The sequence below is a fragment of the Caenorhabditis briggsae genome, assembly GCF_000004555.2.
Source record: "Caenorhabditis briggsae complete genome, chrIV, whole genome shotgun sequence".
Lineage (NCBI taxonomy): Eukaryota > Metazoa > Nematoda > Chromadorea > Rhabditida > Rhabditidae > Caenorhabditis > Caenorhabditis briggsae.
Genome location: NC_013487.2, coordinates 2321104 through 2327042, shown reverse-complemented (window position 1 = coordinate 2327042; position 5939 = coordinate 2321104).

The following is a 5939-nucleotide window of genomic DNA, read 5'->3' as shown; positions in this document are numbered from 1 at the left end:
ATTTTACTAGTTAGCCACTTTTTGATATCTTTCACAGAAAATGAGATATATAGGCTCAAAGTGGACGATCCGGGTGTCGTTCTATTAGAGGTTTTACGGTATTTTCAGTTTCAAAAAGTTTTTATTGATTTAAAAGAAATTCGAAAAGCTGGTCGTTCAAAGTTGGGCGAAATATATTGACTGATAAATATTCAAATTCTGAAGACCAACATGTATAGTTTCCGTTCAGAGATATGTAATTTCTCAGCTATTTTTCAAATTTTAGCTTTCTCATCAAGTTTTCATCCTTTTTTTATGATAACAACGAATTCCACAGCAATTCATTCGGAACAAGCAATAAATAACAATTTATTGAAACTAAAAAACCTATTTGTATGTTTCACCTTTGTCTTATTTTCATATATGCACCGTAAAACCTCTATTAAAAGGGCCACTCTAATAGAATGGCCCCTTTAATAGAAGGACCCCTAAGAAGGGCTTGGAAAAATAGAAAGGCCCCTTGTAATATAAGGGCCCCCGTAATAGAAGGGCCCTCTAGGATGTAGGACCCCGTTCGAAAATTAGTTTTGAGAAAAAAAATTGCCGTACGTTCTTAATGAAAAGTATTCCGGGAATCAAATTAATAGAAATCCTCAATTTAATAGAAATTTGTTGAAGACTTTTTTTGTTGAAAGACTCTGCCAAACGGTGCGAAAACTTTTTCTCTGACCTAACTTATTGGTTTCTAAAAGCTAACAGAAATGATCGTTTTATTAGGTTGGCGGGAAAGTCTTTGTCACTTTTTCAATAGTTTATTTCTCAAAGAAAAAATAACCGAATAATTAATTATATTGTCCATCATTATCAACAACATGTCTCCAACGTTCCCTCAATTTATGGATTCCATTGCGGTAGAATCCAGCCGGGCGCAAAGTATTGTTTGAGTGCCGCTTCGACCGCTCCACGGGAATTGAAGCTTCTTCCTTCGAAGGCACGTGTCATATCGCCAAATAACCAATAGTCGGAAGGAGCAAGATCAGGAGAATACGGGGGGTGAGGGAGAACATTCCATCCATATCCCATCAGCTCCTGCTTCACTTGTTTCGAAACATGTGGGCGAGCGTTATCATGTTGATAGTACACTTTCTTGTCTTTCAGGGCCGAACGGTCGACTGCTTTCTTGAGGTTTCGTAGTTGAGTAGTGTAGAGGTCTCCAGTTATTGTTTTGCCCTCGGGCAGAAGTTCCCAGTAGATGGGGCCGTCCACTCCCCACCACACAGAGAGCATAACTTTTTTCGGATGAAGGTCGGGTTTGGGGACATCCTGTGGGCTCTCTCCTTCTCCAACCCACTGGGATTTCCTGTGGTGATTATCGTAGAAGACCCACTTCTCATCTCCGGTTATTAGCCGGTCCAGCCATCGATCGCCCGCGTGGAGAGTGAGAAGAGTTATCGAATCGCCTACTCGGCGGTCAAGGTTGGCTTGAGTCAGGTGATGAGGTATGAATCGACCAAAAAGTTTTCTCATTCCAAGAGACTTCAAACCTTCAAGGACTGTGCTATGGTGAACTCCGAATGTGACAGCTAGTTCACGGCTAGATTGAAATGGATCCGATTGCAATGCGTGCTTCAGCTTGTCCAAATCCAACTCACGGGGTCTCCCAGAGCGATCCTTTTCATCGAGCGAGAAGTCATCTTTTTCGAAACGATGGAACCAATTGCGAATAGTATTGTAGTGAGGGGCATGTGTGTTGTACACATTCTTCAAGAAAGTTTCCGAATCCTTCATCGTGGTGTGAGATAGGAAGAGGTAAATCAAAACATGTCTGATGTGAATAGCAGTGGGAACAAACATATCGTTTCAATTACAGATGAGGAGCAGGGAAGGAGATGGGGACTTGTTTATATGGAAGGTTCTTATCACCTTGTTATTCACTAGAGTCGATATCATACACAGCCTCCATATACGAGAACAGTGATTAAACAAACAGAGTGACAAAGACTTTCCCGCCAACCTAATAAGAAGCAACATTTTCAGTTTCATAAAGTTTTTATTATTTAAAATAAATTCGAAAATTGGTGTTATTACTTCCTAACAGTTAATTTTATATGTAACCTAAAAAGGCCATTTTTCAGATTCGAATAATACCATTTATGATTTCCATTCATTGATATAAAATTTCATCAAATTTTCATCCTGTTTTATAATTTTTTAACGCACTTCGCAGCAATTTATTCGAAACAGGCATCATATCACGATTTATTGAAACCGAAAAATTAATTTTTATGTTTCACTTTTATCTTATTTTTAGTTTTTTTTTTCATTTTCTGAGGCACTTTTGAAATTCTTGTTGAATTAACAAACGGAAAATCTTGGAACGCCGCTCGTGTCGATTCATGAAGCCCCGCCTCCAAAAACCAATACTCTTTAAATCTAAATTATTTTCTGTGAATTCAGTAGGAACTACTGAACCAAATTTAGATTTTCCAGGAACAACATAATTTTTAGCATTTCCAGATCCCTGTTTTTCTTCAAAAAACTGAACATAATAGCAAATGATCCAATTGAGGCAAAAGTGTGAAAAACCGTGAAACCTGTAATAAAAGGCTTAATAACCAAAGTTTGAGCCAATTTTTCTCGATTCCTGTCAAAGATATAAAAAATTTGTCAACTGATGAATCGTTCATCATAATATCAGAAATATTTCATTAGTTGACACATTTTTGATATCTCGCATAGGAATCGAGATAATTGGGGTCAAAGTGGAAAATGTGGGGGGGCCCTTCTATTACAGGTTTTGTGGTCCGAACAAGGCAGAAATCTGAAATATTTCGTTTTTGAGGCGCTGACTAGTAGTGTTTTCATTTATGTTCAAACTTGAAAAAAATTGTTCTCTGTTTAAAATAGTTCGGTAATACTTTTAGACCATAATTCGTTTGGAAAAAAACCCCGAAACAATATTCCCAAATTTTAGAAATATCACAAGTAACCAAAAGAAGTTTACTGAAACACAAAATTTCCATGTTCCAAATAATTATCATTTTTCTCATTTCTAATTCACTAGCTAATCGTCTTGTGTTCTTTTAAGAAAACAAATTTGAACATGTTCCGGTACTACTTGAAAATTAATTCAATATACATACACAACCACCGAAAAGAAAATATATTCAACTGTGGGGTGTGCCATTGCACATTTTTCAATGTGCCAACCTAGAAAACGAGACGCAGACATCTGAGCAGTAATAGAGAGTACTAATTTGAAAGATACGCAGACACATTCGCAGATGGCCATCAACTTATTGAGCCGAGTCTCTCTCTCTCCCGTGAGGAATAGAAGAAGGACTCTCTTGTCTTTTGTGCTCTTTCACATTGCTCAGCTAATCTCTGCGTCTCTCTCTATCTCTTTGGTTAGTATCTAAGTCTGACTGGACTCGTAAAATGGAAAATGATGTGGGCGGGGCCTACTGGGCCCTTCTCTCCTGGTTTTTCGCTCTCCTTTTTTTTATACGACACGTTTTTCGGGATTTTGGGAGGGTTTTGGCATATTTACAGCACTTTTTTAAAGATTTTGTGTTTCTAAAGCTTCATATGACTGAGATTTGAAATTTTTAATGTTTTAGAGACGTTGGGTATAAAATGTTTCAAAAATCAATTGCTTTCTGGTTACCACTATTTGAATTACGGATTATTTTCTTCAACTTACACCAACTTATTTTTAGAATAGTTTCAAAAGAGCAAATTAATGAAATTATTGTATATTTGTATGTTTCACTAAATTCTCTATTTTTTTTTCTTCCTATCAAAAAAACTTCATGAAACCGAAAATTTGGTTTTTTTAAACGCCACCTGTTTCAAATTTTTCATACATATGGTTTTAGTTGTTTAGAACATTCTTTGTGTATTAGCTTCAAAAAAAATTGGAAAAAATATCGGTATTTGAAAAAGTGAGATTTCAAATTTTTGTATATTTTATTTTCACATATCGAGAATTTTTTCACCAGTTTTATGATTTTTTTTGTTGCCAAACTTCCAGAATGTCGTTCTCACTTTAAATGTATGTAATATGTACTACGTATAGTGTTTGAAGAAACAAGTTGAAGAGATCTTTACAAAATTTTACAAATGACATGAAACGGAAAAATTTGAGAAAAACTGAAAGAAATTGGCATCATTCTAGGCATGAAAAAAATTTCTAAATTCTAAAATCCTTTGAGGAATTGAACTTCTAGGTGGAATACTAGAGATGCGGTGTTATCAACTGACCTACGCGCTTACAAGTGTTAGTTGGCGATTGTGTAGCTCTACAAATGGGGTACTGTATCTATGTACACAGTTGCAAAAATGAGTACTTTCGCTTCAAAAAATCACCGAAAAATGCAAATTTTTAATTTAAAAATTTCCAGTCTTAACAATGTCTTGTTTATTCAAATAGCTGAATTTATTGTGAATTGAGATCTATTTTTGCAAAATTTCCGTGTCTGTTTTCTAGACCCGTCTCATATAATTTATTCCAACTTCCAGTTGCTGTCAAAAAATATATAGACATGCCATCTCGATTTTGTCTCCTTTTTTGCAATTTCATGTTCTTTTTTTTGGCCGCTCATCTCGTTTGATTTCAGTCTTGAAATACCAATCAGTTTTCTGTATGACGTGAGTGGAAAAACGGGTGCTAATCCGGAAAATCAGATTTTCCGAACAAAAGAAAACTAGCGAATTTTACAAATCTTATTTTTATGCCACCCAAAATAGTAGTCTAAATCCTAGAACCAGGAAGTTTAATCGGTTTTTTTTGGAACAAGAAAAAATAGGAAAATCACCGATTACAGTAAATTTTTGTTCGTTTTTTGAAAAATTGAGGATTCAATGAAATAGAACGTTTTGTGAAATAAAAAACTCTTTGGCTTTTAGAATTTTTAAAATTTATTGATATTTCACTCCGGAAAAATTAAGTTAAATAAAAAAAATATTATTTCAGGAAGGTGAAATTAGAAATAATTTTTTAGTCAAACTAATTCCAAAGAACGACACACCCCTCTGATAGTCCAAATGTTTGATCCAATTTATCGCAATTTCGAGCCTCATAAGGGTGAAATAGAATAAACTTTTTTATCTGAAAAAGTAAAGTAAGCAAAATTACTGTTTCAGCAATGTGAAATTATAAGCAGATGATATATTATCATGCTTGAGAGAGCTTAAGTAGTGTTTGTAAACTTAATTTTTAAAAAGCACTGTAAGACCCAAGCGCCCTCTTAACTTTGAGTCTGCTTATCTCGACTTTTAGAACAAATACCAGCAAATGGTCAACTGATAAATGTTTATCATAATATCAGAAAAATGTTGTAAGTTGACACATTTTTCATATCTTTATCAGGAACATGGAATATTTTGGTGCAACGGTAAGACGACTTCGATTGGAGGGTTTTATTGTATTACCCTATATTGCTAATTTGAAACATATTTTATTTCTCTAAAAAAATCATGAAAATTACAGTTTCTGATTGTATAGTTATCAGATATATTTTATTTCACTTCCCTTACACGCTTTGAGTCGAAGGTCGGTAAAAAGTGAATTAGGTCAATTAATAAAAGCAAAAACTGAAAATCCTAATTAAAGGACCCTCTTACCTTCGACTCGATATATCTCGGTTCCTATGAAAAATATTAATAAATGTAAACTGAGTAAATTTTAATCATGATATCGGCAGAATTTTATCAGTTGACAACTTTTTGATACCTCTTACAGGAGTCGAGACTTCTGAAAATGGGAATTTTCAATTAATTACCCAATTTTCACTTTCCAATTTGGACTGTTTCAATATCCAAGTAATATTCTTAAAAAGTACAAATTATTGATGATCAGTTGGAATTGAAATAACGCGTTTCCCGTTTCACTATTTTATTAATTGCTGTTGTTCTCTATTTCTGCACTTTCGATTAATTAATTCAACTGCCACTTGCCA